Consider the following 16,915-nt stretch of genomic DNA (forward strand, 5'->3'; position numbering starts at 1 on the left):
ACGTATACAAGGGGCGTGGTCACCAGATAGTCCACCCCCACTAGAGGTGGATCGAAGTTGTTCAAGAAGTGTATGACCTATGGCTGCACCAAACAGTTAGAACTGATGAAGCTGCTTGGATGAGCAGCGAAACGTCTTCTAGAAAACTCTACAAGTCCAGACGCCTTGCTTCAATCTTCTCTACGTATGATGACCTGGATGACTGAGAATCTTCATCAACATATTTAGTGTTCGCGTCTCCGGGTTCGAATCCCGATGGAGGGGTGAGATCGATCCTTTTTGTTTTCTTTCATTAATTTTTACCTGGTATACTAGTGAGTCAGCAATCGTTCTTTTTTGCCTTTTTACCTTTTTTGTGAATTATATGTTTTGGGTTGACCGGCGAGGGACCCAAACTAACAAACTGAATTAAGACTGCACTTCGGACAGTATTCTTTTCTTTGGACAATATATTGTGGTGGTGGTTGTTGTACAGAATTGTAAATATGTGTGGTGGTGGTTTGGGTTAATATAAGGATTTCATGAAGCTCTTGGTTGCTGTGGTTTGTGGATATATATATATATATATATATATATATATATATATATATATATATATATATTTTACCAGGTAGAGCAATAGAAAGAACCCCTTGGTAAATAGCATCAGCTAGTAGCCCTAGCCGATCGTCACAAATTAATCAAACAATTGAAAAATGGATTCAAAATGAATTAAAATACATCAAGTAAATTACAAATCATATTTTAAAATAGTTAATAGTAATAAACCAAATAAATAATCAACAAATTAATTCTACAGTAATATTCTAAGTAATATAAGATTGAAAACCACAGATACTGTAAACACTCAAACAGGAATTGAAGATTGAAAACTGATCCTTAAAGGACCCAAGACTTTAACCCAAAATAGGGAACTCGATCTCTACAAACAAACAGGGAAATAACAAAGTGAAAACACCACAGATACTGTAGACTTACATACAAGATTATGAATTCAGAAAGATAAAATCTTCCTCTTGAAGAACCCCATATTGTAACCTGAAATATTTTATCAACAAATGAACAATAGAGAATTGAAAACTACTATCAATTTATCTTTGACTTCTATTTGTAACAGAAAGAATTTCCTCTCAGGGAGAAATAATTCTGATTCGGGTTCTGATTCTGATAGAAGTACTGTCTGAAGAACCTATCCTGGATTCCATAACTTTGTGCAGTAAGTAGCGAGCCAGCTAGCTGGAATACGAGTCCGCAAACAGCTACTGTGTGTGAACGGAGCTACGTCGTACACTGACACTGCTGCTATTTGCAGGACTACCTGATGCGCTAATATCAATCAAACAGTTCAAACTTAAAGACTACAAAAATAATCTGTTTGCTCTTGTTCTCAGTCGTAAGAAACTGTCGGCTCCTACTGGTCAGCATGGGGAATGACCACAGCTCTGTGTTTATATATTGTTTATATGTATAAAAATTAATAGTGTGATTGATGAAGCCAAACAAAAACAACATCCTGTGGACATTTGACTAAATAAATAAATAAAAAATATAAAAACACAGTCAGTGTTAAGGAGCTTTTCTGGTTTTCATGTTTAAAGGTTAAAGGACAGTAGGTGGCGGTAATGCACCTCAAACAAGTTGATGAATGTTGTTTTGTCTTTAGAAGCTAGAGCAGGTGCTTCCACACTGTGAATGGCTGCAGATAATCTGGACTTCATTACAGAGTTGCTGAGATAAAAGGGAAGCATTATTGTCTGTGTTCAACAATAAGTGTTAAATTCAAACACTTCATAAATATCAGTGTGAAGTCAACGCTTCATAAATATCAGTGTGAAGTCAACGCTTCATAAATATCAGTGTGAAGTCAATGCTTCCAAACTAACAGTTTGTCTCCATCTAGTGGTGAACAGGAGAAATGCGCCACTTCCAGAGACACAGCTGAAAGCAGTGATAATCAGAACACATGGAGCTCAGGAGCAACCAAGCGGCAACCTTCGGGGCTCAAAGTGGAAGCCCATGCGGAAGTGTCAAAACTTGTAATTCACGCCGCAACAGCTGGGGGTTGGCTCCAAAAGCGAGTAATTTCCCATAGACTCCCATGTTAAAATGGCCGACTTCACAGCAGAAAAAAACATGTTTACAGCCTGGTACAAAAAACCACTCTGGTCTCAGATGATAGGTTCTCTGCTAGTGTCAATTGTAGGGAGGGTGAATTTTTTTACAACTCACTCGTTTCAATTGTATTCGGACTTAAAATTACGCCTAATTATGGGCGTTGCCGCTTGAGTGACAGACAGTTGACGTATCACAGTGTGAGTTTCCTGCTTCCACGATCGCCCGCCCCCCCTAAACCCCGCTCGTGCTCCCCCTCTTTGTCCATAATCGGAGTTTTAGTTGACGTGACGCTGCCAACATGGCGGCGGTCATCAAGTCCCGGAACCTCCCACCGAGCCTCAAAACGGCTCTTCAGAAACAAACGGGTGACGTCACGGAGGCTCTGTCCATAGTTTTTACTGTCAATGGGAGCAACGCACAGACTGCAGAGGTGGATCCAGGCTGTCTGAGGACGGGCGCTGTCTGAAGACAGGTGCTGTTTGCTTGTTTGAGTTTACAGTGAAGGATCATGAAGTGTATTTTTAAAGTTGAATTTAGTTGTAAATTGTGTCATGACTGGATGTTTCCTGGCTGCTTCACTGCTGATGGTAGGACACACCAACATGAAGACTCTGCTGTTTTTCCAGCTGCTGTCCTGTGAAGAGGTCCCTGACTGCCGCATGGCTTGCCTGGCAGATAAAGCATGTTCTTTGGCAGATGATTAGCGCTCAGACAAAAGTAGCATCTTGTGAGGAGGAACGGTGGCAACGTCAGGCCTGGTCCTCAACTGCGACTACTTCCGAGGCCTACAGCTACATCTGCACCATCAGCGTTTAGTTTTACTCGTGTTGCCCTCATGTCTGCAGTGTTTTAACTCTGCATTGCAGATCATGTGTTATATTTGTTGTTAAACATGGTCCATCTTGTCCTCCTCAGCTGACGACCACATAACAGCACCAGCGCCACCAGTGCCTCTGCCTGCACCTGGTCATCCACCAGCCAGGCCCCGCCTGTGGTCTGAGGAGACGTCTTCATGTGCTGCTGTGTCAGGTTATCGGTTTTCTTGTTATTTCTGTATGGCATGGTTTTTTTTTCACCTCATATTTTCTTCCCTCACGCAGGCTACCACTAGTGTAATGATAAAAATTATATTATTCATTGTATAATTAAATAAATTAACATAGTTGTTGCATTAATAAATTAAATAAATGTAGTGTTCTTAGTGGAAAGGTGCGACAAAGAAATTAGGTTAACCTAAATGTTAGGATTATGTCAGTAGACAACTAAAATAGGCTTAATAATAAAATAGATGTTTAAATAGAGCGGCTAGTCAGGGTCGCTAACAATAATTACTATAATATATAGATTTATATTTATAATATAAAATTAGTAGTAGAGCGTTAAGGTAGGATTAAGTAAGATTAAATTAGTGTTTAGTGACGACAGGTGTGTAGGAGGTTGTGGTTGTTGTTTAGGGGGTGTGTGGATGCCAGCATCTGGTTAGTTTTGTTGTTGTTGTTTTTGTTGTGGTGGTTCTGTGTTGTGGGTTTGTTTTTGTGTCTTACCATGTGCTGCTGTGGTATTGGTGGTTATGTGGATTGGGTTTGATTGATGGAGATTTTTTTTGTTGACTGTGAATAGGCAACACCCAAAGGGGTGCCTTGACCAGTTTTGAAGCAATGACATAAAAATGTTGACAGCAAAGGACACGACGTGGACAGAAAATCAGAAAAGAAATGAATCAACTTTGCAGTGAATGGAACAGCTCATGACTCCTTTAAATGGAAGCAGCATTGTGAGGATCTCTGAAGAGTTGAAGACAACAAGAAGAAATGATCAATGCTTTCAGCATGTGTATCAGAACCTGGACAAACCTTCTGGATCATACACTCAGCGTGTGCCACGTCAACATGACGACGAGCAGCGTCACAGCAATGTTCCAATCAATCAGCAATTGTTGTGGAAACTGGAAGTCCATTTCTGAGGAGATGGGGAGACGGGCGTTTAATACGTCTGCAGGACGGGTGCTCCTGAACTGTTGTTGGAGCTTTGGGAGGCGTTGGCTTGGAAATAGGACAATGTAGGGCAGAATAAGCAAACAAATGATAGTGTAGGAGAGGTAGGAGTTAAATTAAACCATTAGGCGTTGTGATGGGAAGCATATTAACTAGGACAGTGTAGGGCAGAATAATCAAACACAAGTAATAATAGAGGATGGTAGGACTGAGATAATTTAGCTGTAGTTTTGCTAAACATTTGTCGTTATCTAGCCAAAAATCCAATAAAATGTGAAGTAATTAAGTAGGCGTTTAAAGTCTGTGCTTCGTTACCACGTGCTAGCAGCATAGTAAGAAAAGGACGTCAGGAGAACATGGCCTAGACCTTATTTACTAGTAGATCAAATTTATAATGTATATAACTTTAATGGCTAAGTAGGGTAGGAGAGAGTTACTAGTAGATCAAATTTATAATGTATATAACTTTAATGGCTAAGTAGGGTAGGAGAGAGTTAGGAGTTATTATAAGTAACATTAGGGATTCAGACGTTATGTTAGCTGGTAGCTAGTGGTTGTAGGAGCTCTTGGTGCTGGGCATTTGGTTTGTTGTGATGGTTGTAGGTGGGTTGTTGACGATGGGCTAGTTGTCGGTCTTGGGGAGTTGTTTGGTGTAAAATGCCCAGAGTAGTTGTTTGGTGTAGTAATAAATAGGACAGGATACCAGGCAAACTAGTCAAAGCAGTAGTGTAGAGGCTGGAATTAATGGCCCAAACCTGGCGTCCTAAAAGTGAAGTTTATATGTTGCGTATATCACCTTTAATGGTGGCAAAACGAGGTTCGTTAAGTAGCACGTGCGTCATTAGTGTTTTAACAGAGCGTAACAAAAAAAGTTGTTTAGGTTAATTTTGAGAATCTTCATCATCAACAATAAGAGTAGTTAATATAAGTGAGACAGATTAAAGTGTCGGCGTCTAAACCAGGCAGCAAATGAAATAGAATATGTTAAAGGAGAGGTGAAGTGTCAGTGTTCCCTTTAACTGTAAAATATGTAAAGTAGTTGTAGCGTACAAAGGTAAATTCTTAGAACAAACTATGCTTCCTAAAAAAAGGTGTAGCTGTAGAGCGCGTAAAGAAAGTCTAATTCAAACTTAGGACGAGCTGGTAGCCGAAAGTGTAGGGTCACTTTTCACTTTGTTAGGTAGCACAGCCACTACGGGTGCTTTTTATCATGGGCTTTTTGGAGGTTCCTGTCTGAGCACTGGAGGGCTTTAACAGAACAGTGGGTTGTTGGAGGAAATATGTGTGCGTTCATGGCTGTTTTCATCTTCACAGAACTGCTGATGTTGTCACCTGGAAGGCCGGATTTCTGCGAGAAAGGTAATGTGTCTGCAACTGTTCTCTACACATGCTTCCAGTGAAGACGCTTGCTTACCACTCTGACTTTATTGTTCCACAGACCCGCTGAGTGGACACCTGGATGTCTGCAAGCGAGGTAATATGTCTGCAACTGAATACATCCTGCCAGTGAAGACACTTACCATGCTGCTGTGTTTTTTTTGCTTTGCAGGAGCAGAGATTCGTCACCTGGAAGGCTGGATTTCTGCGAGCAAGGTAGTGTGTTTGCAAGTCATCATAACACATGCTTTCTGTGAAGATGCTTGCTTACCACTGTGTTTTATTATGTTTTTAGCTGCACAGGACCACTGATTCGTCACCTGAGAGGTGGAATTCCTGCGAGTATGGTAGTATATTTGCAACTCATGTTAACACATCCTTCCAGTGAAGACGCGTGCTTACCACTCTGATTTTTGTTGTTCGGCAGAACCGCTGAGTGGACACCTGGACTTCTGCAAGTGAGGTAATATGTCTGCAACCTGTTCACACATCCTGCCAGTGAAGACACTTACCATGCTGCTGTGTTGTGTTTTTTTTGGCTTCACAGGACCACTGATTTGTCGCCTCTGGACAACGAAGGCAAGACATGCATAAAATACACCATGACTGACACCAAAGCAGGTGACAAAAACTACAGAAGACAGGCTACAAAAGTTATTTATTGGCTACGAAGGCTACAACAGATGTTTACAAAAAGTACTTGGATGGGAGAGCGCCTGGGAGCACCAGGTGCTGTGAGCTTTTCTGTCTTTGGACAATTGAGGACTTTATGTGCCTTCCTGCCTTTGATCCCAGAATTCTGACGTTTGGTAACCATGGTAACCGCGGCTAACCTGGGCACATGCACCTTCAGTTTTTGGTCTTTGATGGACAAAGAAAGCAAGACATGCATAAAGTACACCATAACTGATACCAAAGCAGGTGACAAAAACTACAGAAGACAGGCTACAAAAGTTATTTATTGGCTACAAAGGCTACAACAGATGTTTACAAAAAGGAAAGACGCTCTCTGTCAGCGTTGCTTCTTTTCTTGCACGTGTGTGTGCCCACTAAACATCTGCTCAGCACTGCAGCGCAACGCCTTTACGGTACCAGGGGCACGAGGATTTCCCCGGCGCGGTTTGCTTGGTTTAGCCCGGGGAGGGGGGATTAAGAGTGGGTGAACAGGTTGTAGCGGTGCGCAAGGTGGCGGTAAGGTCAGCGGGAGGATGCGTGGGTGAGCAGGAGAGCGTGGGCATTGTTGGACGGCAGCGCGCAGGGCAGAGCTGACAGAGAGCGTCTCTACATCTGCTCATCACAGCAACACAACCACATGTCAGAGTCACAGCGTGACTACGCAAGCATGACACGCGTCAAGACACGCCGCAGCTGACGAGAAAGCAGCTCACGGCCACACTACTCCAGAAGCGCCCGATCTCGGAAGCTAAGCAGAGTCGGGCCTGGTTGGTTAGTACTTGGATGGGAGAGCGCCTGGGAGCACCGGGTGCTGTGAGCTTTTCTGTCTTTGGACAATTGAGGACTTTATGTTCCTTCCTGCCTTTGATCTGAGAATTCTGACGTCTGGTAACCACGGCAACCGCGGCTAGCAAACAGTTAGGCGCGGTTACCACAATTACCTGGGCACATGCACCTTCCGTTTTTTGGTCTTTGATGGACAAAGAAAGCGAGACGTGCATAAAATCCACCATAATTGAGGACTTTATGTTCCTTCCTGCCTTCGATCTGAGAATTCTGACGTCTGGTAACCACGGTAACCGCGGCTAACAAACAGCTAGGCGCGGTTACCACAATTACCTGGGCACATGCACCTTCCGCTTTTTGCTCTTTGATGGACAAAGAAAGCAAGACGTGCATAAAATACACCATAGCTGATACCAAAGCAGGTGACAAAAACTACAGAAGACAGGCTACAAAAGCTACAAAGGTTGTTTATTGGCTACAAAGGCTACAACAGATGTTTATTGGACACACACACACGTGCAAGAAGAGAAGCAAAGCTGACAGAGAGCGTTTTTTTTCTTTCCTTTTTTCTTTAAACATCTGCTCTTCACTGCAACACGATGACGCGCCGGGGCCTTTACGGTACCAGGGGCACGAGGATTTCCCCGGCGCGTTTTGCTTGGTTTAGCCCGGGGAGGGGTGATTAAGGGTGGGTCAACAGGTTGTGGCGGTGGGGTTAGGGGGTGAGCAGGAGAGTGTGGGCATTGTTGGAAGGCAGCTCGCAGGGCAAAGCTGACAGAGAGCGTCTCTACATCTGCTCATCACAGCAAAACAACGACATGTCAGAGTCACAGCACGACTACGCCAGCATGACATGCATAAAAGCACATCATAGCTGAGGCGAAAGCAGCTCACGGCCACACTACTCTAGAAACGCCCGATCTCGTCTGATCTCGGAAGCTAAGCAGAGTCGGGCCTGGTTAGTACTTGGATGGGAGACCGCCTGGGAATACCAGGTGCTGTGAGCTTTTCTATCTTTGGACAATTGAGGACTTTATGTGCCTTCCTGCCTTTGATCCCAGAATTCTGACGTTTGGTAACCATGGTAACCGCGGCTAACAAACAGTTAGGCGCGGTTACCACCATTACCTGGGCACATGCACCTTCAGTTTTTGGTCTTTGATGGACAACGAAGGCAAGACATGCATAAAATACACCATGACTGACACCAAAGCAGGTGACAAAAACTACAGAAGACAGGCTACAAAAGTTATTTATTGGCTACAAAGGCTACAACAGATGTTTACAAAAAGTACTTGGATGGGAGAGCGCCTGGGAGCACCAGGTGCTGTGAGCTTTTCTGTCTTTGGACAAGTGAGGACTTTATGTGCCTTCCTGCCTTTGATCCCAGAATTCTGACGTTTGGTAACCATGGTAACCGCGCCTAACAAACAGTTAGGCGCGGTTACCACCATTACCTGGGCACATGCACCTTCAGTTTTTGGTCTTTGATGGACAAAGAAAGCAAGACATGCATAAAGTACACCATAACTGATACCAAAGCAGGTGACAAAAACTACAGAAGACAGGCTACAAAAGTTATTTATTGGCTACAAAGGCTACAACAGATGTTTACAAAAAGGAAAGACGCTCTCTGTCAGCGTTGCTTCTTTTCTTGCACGTGTGTGTGCCCACTAAACATCTGCTCAGCACTGCAGCGCAACGCCTTTACGGTACCAGGGGCACGAGGATTTCCCCGGCGCGGTTTGCTTGGTTTAGCCCGGGGAGGGGTGATTAAGAGTGGGTGAACAGGTTGTAGCGGTGCGCAAGGTGGCGGTAAGGTCAGCGGGAGGATGCGTGGGTGAGCAGGAGAGCGTGGGCATTGTTGGACGGCAGCGCGCAGGGCAGAGCTGACAGAGAGCGTCTCTACATCTGCTCATCACAGCAACACAACCACATGTCAGAGTCACAGCGTGACTACGCAAGCATGACACGCGTCAAGACACGCCGCAGCTGACGAGAAAGCAGCTCACGGCCACACTACTCCAGAAGCGCCCGATCTCGGAAGCTAAGCAGAGTCGGGCCTGGTTGGTTAGTACTTGGATGGGAGAGCGCCTGGGAGCACCGGGTGCTGTGAGCTTTTCTGTCTTTGGACAATTGAGGACTTTATGTTCCTTCCTGCCTTTGATCTGAGAATTCTGACGTCTGGTAACCACGGCAACCGCGGCTAGCAAACAGTTAGGCGCGGTTACCACAATTACCTGGGCACATGCACCTTCCGTTTTTTGGTCTTTGATGGACAAAGAAAGCGAGACGTGCATAAAATCCACCATAATTGAGGACTTTATGTTCCTTCCTGCCTTCGATCTGAGAATTCTGACGTCTGGTAACCACGGTAACCGCGGCTAACAAACAGCTAGGCGCGGTTACCACAATTACCTGGGCACATGCACCTTCCGCTTTTTGCTCTTTGATGGACAAAGAAAGCAAGACGTGCATAAAATACACCATAGCTGATACCAAAGCAGGTGACAAAAACTACAGAAGACAGGCTACAAAAGCTACAAAGGTTGTTTATTGGCTACAAAGGCTACAACAGATGTTTATTGGACACACACACACGTGCAAGAAGAGAAGCAAAGCTGACAGAGAGCGTTTTTTTTCTTTCCTTTTTTCTTTAAACATCTGCTCTTCACTGCAACACGATGACGCGCCGGGGCCTTTACGGTACCAGGGGCACGAGGATTTCCCCGGCGCGTTTTGCTTGGTTTAGCCCGGGGAGGGGTGATTAAGGGTGGGTGAACAGGTTGTGGCGGTGGGGTTAGTGGGTGAGCAGGAGAGTGTGGGCATTGTTGGAAGGCAGCTCGCAGGGCAAAGCTGACAGAGAGCGTCTCTACATCTGCTCATCACAGCAAAACAACGACATGTCAGAGTCACAGCACGACTACGCCAGCATGACATGCATAAAAGCACATCATAGCTGAGGCGAAAGCAGCTCACGGCCACACTACTCTAGAAACGCCCGATCTCGTCTGATCTCGGAAGCTAAGCAGAGTCGGGCCTGGTTAGTACTTGGATGGGAGACCGCCTGGGAATACCAGGTGCTGTGAGCTTTTCTCTCTTTGGACAATTGAGGACTTTATGTGCCTTCCTGCCTTTGATCCCAGAATTCTGACGTTTGGTAACCATGGTAACCGCGGCTAACAAACAGTTAGGCGCGGTTACCACCATTACCTGGGCACATGCACCTTCAGTTTTTGGTCTTTGATGGACAACGAAGGCAAGACATGCATAAAATACACCATGACTGACACCAAAGCAGGTGACAAAAACTACAGAAGACAGGCTACAAAAGTTATTTATTGGCTACAAAGGCTACAACAGATGTTTACAAAAAGTACTTGGATGGGAGAGCGCCTGGGAGCACCAGGTGCTGTGAGCTTTTCTGTCTTTGGACAATTGAGGACTTTATGTGCCTTCCTGCCTTTGATCCCAGAATTCTGACGTTTGGTAACCATGGTAACCGCGCCTAACAAACAGTTAGGCGCGGTTACCACCATTACCTGGGCACATGCACCTTCAGTTTTTGGTCTTTGATGGACAAAGAAAGCAAGACATGCATAAAGTACACCATAACTGATACCAAAGCAGGTGACACAAACTACAGAAGACAGGCTACAAAAGTTATTTATTGGCTACAAAGGCTACAACAGATGTTTACAAAAAGGAAAGACGCTCTCTGTCAGCGTTGCTTCTTTTCTTGCACGTGTGTGTGCCCACTAAACATCTGCTCAGCACTGCAGCGCAACGCCTTTACGGTACCAGGGGCACGAGGATTTCCCCGGCGCGGTTTGCTTGGTTTAGCCCGGGGAGGGGTGATTAAGAGTGGGTGAACAGGTTGTAGCGGTGCGCAAGGTGGCGGTAAGGTCAGCGGGAGGATGCGTGGGTGAGCAGGAGAGCGTGGGCATTGTTGGACGGCAGCGCGCAGGGCAGAGCTGACAGAGAGCGTCTCTACATCTGCTCATCACAGCAACACAACCACATGTCAGAGTCACAGCGTGACTACGCAAGCATGACACGCGTCAAGACACGCCGCAGCTGACGAGAAAGCAGCTCACGGCCACACTACTCCAGAAGCGCCCGATCTCGGAAGCTAAGCAGAGTCGGGCCTGGTTGGTTAGTACTTGGATGGGAGAGCGCCTGGGAGCACCGGGTGCTGTGAGCTTTTCTGTCTTTGGACAATTGAGGACTTTATGTTCCTTCCTGCCTTTGATCTGAGAATTCTGACGTCTGGTAACCACGGCAACCGCGGCTAGCAAACAGTTAGGCGCGGTTACCACAATTACCTGGGCACATGCACCTTCCGTTTTTTGGTCTTTGATGGACAAAGAAAGCGAGACGTGCATAAAATCCACCATAATTGAGGACTTTATGTTCCTTCCTGCCTTCGATCTGAGAATTCTGACGTCTGGTAACCACGGTAACCGCGGCTAACAAACAGCTAGGCGCGGTTACCACAATTACCTGGGCACATGCACCTTCCGCTTTTTGCTCTTTGATGGACAAAGAAAGCAAGACGTGCATAAAATACACCATAGCTGATACCAAAGCAGGTGACAAAAACTACAGAAGACAGGCTACAAAAGCTACAAAGGTTGTTTATTGGCTACAAAGGCTACAACAGATGTTTATTGGACACACACACACGTGCAAGAAGAGAAGCAAAGCTGACAGAGAGCGTTTTTTTCTTTCCTTTTTTCTTTAAACATCTGCTCTTCACTGCAACACGATGACGCGCCGGGGCCTTTACGGTACCAGGGGCACGAGGATTTCCCCGGCGCGTTTTGCTTGGTTTAGCCCGGGGAGGGGTGATTAAGGGTGGGTCAACAGGTTGTGGCGGTGGGGTTAGGGGGTGAGCAGGAGAGTGTGGGCATTGTTGGAAGGCAGCTCGCAGGGACAAAGCTGACAGAGAGCGTCTCTACATCTGCTCATCACAGCAAAACAACGACATGTCAGAGTCACAGCACGACTACGCCAGCATGACATGCATAAAGCACATCATAGCTGAGGCGAAAGCAGCTCACGGCCACACTACTCTAGAAACGCCCGATCTCGTCTGATCTCGGAAGCTAAGCAGAGTCGGGCCTGGTTAGTACTTGGATGGGAGACCGCCTGGGAATACCAGGTGCTGTGAGCTTTTCTCTCTTTGGACAATTGAGGACTTTATGTGCCTTCCTGCCTTTGATCCCAGAATTCTGACGTTTGGTAACCATGGTAACCGCGGCTAACAAACAGTTAGGCGCGGTTACCACCATTACCTGGGCACATGCACCTTCAGTTTTTGGTCTTTGATGGACAACGAAGGCAAGACATGCATAAAATACACCATGACTGACACCAAAGCAGGTGACAAAAACTACAGAAGACAGGCTACAAAAGTTATTTATTGGCTACGAAGGCTACAACAGATGTTTACAAAAAGTACTTGGATGGGAGAGCGCCTGGGAGCACCAGGTGCTGTGAGCTTTTCTGTCTTTGGACAAGTGAGGACTTTATGTGCCTTCCTGCCTTTGATCCCAGAATTCTGACGTTTGGTAACCATGGTAACCGCGCCTAACAAACAGTTAGGCGCGGTTACCACCATTACCTGGGCACATGCACCTTCAGTTTTTGGTCTTTGATGGACAAAGAAAGCAAGACATGCATAAAGTACACCATAACTGATACCAAAGCAGGTGACACAAACTACAGAAGACAGGCTACAAAAGTTATTTATTGGCTACAAAGGCTACAACAGCTGTTTACAAAAAGGAAAGACGCTCTCTGTCAGCGTTGCTTCTTTTCTTGCACGTGTGTGTGCCCACTAAACATCTGCTCAGCACTGCAGCGCAACGCCTTTACGGTACCAGGGGCACGAGGATTTCCCCGGCGCGGTTTGCTTGGTTTAGCCCGGGGAGGGGTGATTAAGAGTGGGTGAACAGGTTGTAGCGGTGCGCAAGGTGGCGGTAAGGTCAGCGGGAGGATGCGTGGGTGAGCAGGAGAGCGTGGGCATTGTTGGACGGCAGCGCGCAGGGCAGAGCTGACAGAGAGCGTCTCTACATCTGCTCATCACAGCAACACAACCACATGTCAGAGTCACAGCGTGACTACGCAAGCATGACACGCGTCAAGACACGCCGCAGCTGACGAGAAAGCAGCTCACGGCCACACTACTCCAGAAGCGCCCGATCTCGGAAGCTAAGCAGAGTCGGGCCTGGTTGGTAGTACTTGGATGGGAGAGCGCCTGGGAGCACCGGGTGCTGTGAGCTTTTCTGTCTTTGGACAATTGAGGACTTTATGTTCCTTCCTGCCTTTGATCTGAGAATTCTGACGTCTGGTAACCACGGCAACCGCGGCTAGCAAACAGTTAGGCGCGGTTACCACAATTACCTGGGCACATGCACCTTCCGTTTTTTGGTCTTTGATGGACAAAGAAAGCGAGACGTGCATAAATCCACCATAATTGAGGACTTTATGTTCCTTCCTGCCTTCGATCTGAGAATTCTGACGTCTGGTAACCACGGTAACCGCGGCTAACAAACAGCTAGGCGCGGTTACCACAATTACCTGGGCACATGCACCTTCCGCTTTTTGCTCTTTGATGGACAAAGAAAGCAAGACGTGCATAAAATACACCATAGCTGATACCAAAGCAGGTGACAAAAACTACAGAAGACAGGCTACAAAAGCTACAAAGGTTGTTTATTGGCTACAAAGGCTACAACAGATGTTTATTGGACACACACACACGTGCAAGAAGAGAAGCAAAGCTGACAGAGAGCGTTTTTTTTCTTTCCTTTTTTCTTTAAACATCTGCTCTTCACTGCAACACGATGACGCGCCGGGGCCTTTACGGTACCAGGGGCACGAGGATTTCCCCGGCGCGTTTTGCTTGGTTAGCCCGGGGAGGGGTGATTAAGGGTGGGTGAACAGGTTGTGGCGGTGGGGTTAGGGTGTGAGCAGGAGAGTGTGGGCATTGTTGGAAGGCAGCTCGCAGGGCAAAGCTGACAGAGAGCGTCTCTACATCTGCTCATCACAGCAAAACAACGACATGTCAGAGTCACAGCACGACTACGCCAGCATGACATGCATAAAGCACATCATAGCTGAGGCGAAAGCAGCTCACGGCCACACTACTCTAGAAACGCCCGATCTCGTCTGATCTCGGAAGCTAAGCAGAGTCGGGCCTGGTTAGTACTTGGATGGGAGACCGCCTGGGAATACCAGGTGCTGTGAGCTTTTCTCTCTTTGGACAATTGAGGACTTTATGTGCCTTCCTGCCTTTGATCCCAGAATTCTGACGTTTGGTAACCATGGTAACCGCGGCTAACAAACAGTTAGGCGCGGTTACCACCATTACCTGGGCACATGCACCTTCAGTTTTTGGTCTTGATGGACAACGAAGGCAAGACATGCATAAAATACACCATGACTGACACCAAAGCAGGTGACAAAAACTACAGAAGACAGGCTACAAAAGTTATTTATTGGCTACAAGGCTACAACAGATGTTTACAAAAAGTACTTGGATGGGAGAGCGCCTGGGAGCACCAGGTGCTGTGAGCTTTTCTGTCTTTGGGACAATTGAGGACTTTATGTGCCTTCCTGCCTTTGATCCCAGAATTCTGACGTTTGGTAACCATGGTAACCGCGGCCTAACAAACAGTTAGGCGCGGTTACCACCATTACCTGGGCACATGCACCTTCAGTTTTGGTCTTTGATGGACAAAGAAAGCAAGACATGCATAAAGTACACCATAACTGATACCAAAGCAGGTGACAAAAACTACAGAAGACAGGCTACAAAAGTTATTTATTGGCTACAAAGGCTACAACAGATGTTTACAAAAAGGAAAGACGCTCTCTGTCAGCGTTGCTTCTTTTCTTGCACGTGTGTGTGCCCACTAAACATCTGCTCAGCACTGCAGCGCAACGCCTTTACGGTACCAGGGGCACGAGGATTTCCCCGGCGCGGTTTGCTTGGTTTAGCCCGGGGAGGGGTGATTAAGAGTGGGTGAACAGGTTGTAGCGGTGCGCAAGGTGGCGGTAAGGTCAGCGGGAGGATGCGTGGGTGAGCAGGAGAGCGTGGGCATTGTTGGACGGCAGCGCGCAGGGCAGAGCTGACAGAGAGCGTCTCTACATCTGCTCATCACAGCAACACAACCACATGTCAGAGTCACAGCGTGACTACGCAAGCATGACACGCGTCAAGACACGCCGCAGCTGACGAGAAAGCAGCTCACGGCCACACTACTCCAGAGCGCCCGATCTCGGAAGCTAAGCAGAGTCGGGCCTGGTTGGTTAGTACTTGGATGGGAGAGCGCCTGGGAGCACCGGGTGCTGTGAGCTTTTCTGTCTTTGGACAATTGAGGACTTTATGTTCCTTCCTGCCTTTGATCTGAGAATTCTGACGTCTGGTAACCACGGCAACCGCGGCTAGCAAACAGTTAGGCGCGGTTACCACAATTACCTGGGCACATGCACCTTCCGTTTTTGGTCTTTGATGGACAAAGAAAGCGACGTGCATAAAATCCACCATAATTGAGGACTTTATGTTCCTTCCTGCCTTCGATCTGAGAATTCTGACGTCTGGTAACCACGGTAACCGCGGCTAACAAACAGCTAGGCGCGGTTACCACAATTACCTGGGCACATGCACCTTCCGCTTTTTGCTCTTTGATGGACAAAGAAAGCAAGACGTGCATAAAATACACCATAGCTGATACCAAAGCAGGTGACAAAAAACTACAGAAGACAGGCTACAAAAGCTACAAGGTTGTTTATTGGCTACAAAGGCTACAACAGATGTTTATTGGACACACACACACGTGCAAGAAGAGAAGCAAAGCTGACAGAGAGCGTTTTTTTCTTTCCTTTTTTCTTTAAACATCTGCCTCTTCACTGCAACACGATGACGCGCCAGGGGCCTTTACGGTACCAGGGGCACGAGGATTTCCCCGGCGCGTTTTGCTTGGTTTAGCCCGGGGAGGGGTGATTAAGGGTGGGTCAACAGGTTGTGGCGGTGGGGTTAGGGGGTGAGCAGGAGAGTGTGGGCATTGTTGGAAGGCAGCTCGCAGGGCAAAGCTGACAGGAGAGCGTCTCTACATCTGCTCATCACAGCAAAACAACGACATGTCAGAGTCACAGCACGACTACGCCAGCATGACATGCATAAAAGCACATCATAGCTGAGGCGAAAGCAGCTCACGGCCACACTACTCTAGAAACGCCCGATCTCGTCTGATCTCGGAAGCTAAGCAGAGTCGGGCCTGGTTAGTACTTGGATGGGAGACCGCCTGGGAATACAGGTGCTGTGAGCTTTCTCTCTTTGGAAATGAGGACTTTATGTGCCTTCCTGCCTTTGATCCCAGAATTCTGACGTTTGGTAACCATGGTAACCGCGGCTAACAAACAGTTAGGCGCGGTTACCACCATTACCTGGGCACATGCACCTCAGTTTTTGGTCTTTGATGGACAACGAAGGCAAGACATGCATAAAATACACCATGACTGACACCAAAGCAGGTGACAAAAACTACAGAAGACAGGCTACAAAAGTTATTTATTGGCTACAAAGGCTACAACAGATGTTTACAAAAAGTACTTGGATGGGAGAGCGCCTGGGAGCACCAGGTGCTGTTGAGCTTTTCTGTCTTGGACAAGTGAGGACTTTATGTGCCTTCCTGCCTTTGATCCCAGAATTCTGACGTTTGTACCATGGTAACCGCGCCTACAAACAGTTAGGCGCGGTTACCACAATTACCTGGGCACATGCACCTTCCGATTTTTGGTCTTTGATGGACAAAGAAAGCAAGACATGCATAAGTACACCCATAACGATACCAAACGAGGTGACACAAACTACAGAAGACAGGCTACAAAAGTTATTTATTGGCTACAAAGGCTACAACAGATGTTTACAAAAAGGAAAGACGCTCTCTGTCAGCGTT

The 16,915-nt window shown here is 46.7% G+C and overlaps 5 non-coding genes across 5 annotated transcripts; all 5 read left to right on the plus strand.

Annotated features, from left to right (window-relative positions):
• Window positions 1-7,835: 7,835 nt before the first annotated feature.
• On the plus strand, window positions 7,836-7,954 carry LOC114450511 (5S ribosomal RNA). Its single transcript, XR_003672086.1, has one exon. It is a non-coding gene; the product is annotated as a 5S ribosomal RNA (ribosomal RNA).
• A 1,966-nt stretch (window positions 7,955-9,920) lies between these two features.
• LOC114450518 (5S ribosomal RNA) lies at window positions 9,921-10,039 on the plus strand. The gene has a single exon (XR_003672091.1). It is a non-coding gene; the product is annotated as a 5S ribosomal RNA (ribosomal RNA).
• A 1,965-nt stretch (window positions 10,040-12,004) lies between these two features.
• LOC114450525 (5S ribosomal RNA) lies at window positions 12,005-12,123 on the plus strand. The gene has a single exon (XR_003672098.1). It is a non-coding gene; the product is annotated as a 5S ribosomal RNA (ribosomal RNA).
• A 1,962-nt stretch (window positions 12,124-14,085) lies between these two features.
• On the plus strand, window positions 14,086-14,204 carry LOC114450526 (5S ribosomal RNA). The gene has a single exon (XR_003672099.1). It is a non-coding gene; the product is annotated as a 5S ribosomal RNA (ribosomal RNA).
• Window positions 14,205-16,167: 1,963 nt separating this feature from the next.
• Window positions 16,168-16,285, plus strand: LOC114450527 (5S ribosomal RNA). Its single transcript, XR_003672100.1, has one exon. It is a non-coding gene; the product is annotated as a 5S ribosomal RNA (ribosomal RNA).
• Window positions 16,286-16,915: the final 630 nt, after the last annotated feature.

Source organism: Parambassis ranga, chromosome 17, assembly GCF_900634625.1.
Source record: "Parambassis ranga chromosome 17, fParRan2.1, whole genome shotgun sequence".
Lineage (NCBI taxonomy): Eukaryota > Metazoa > Chordata > Actinopteri > Ambassidae > Parambassis > Parambassis ranga.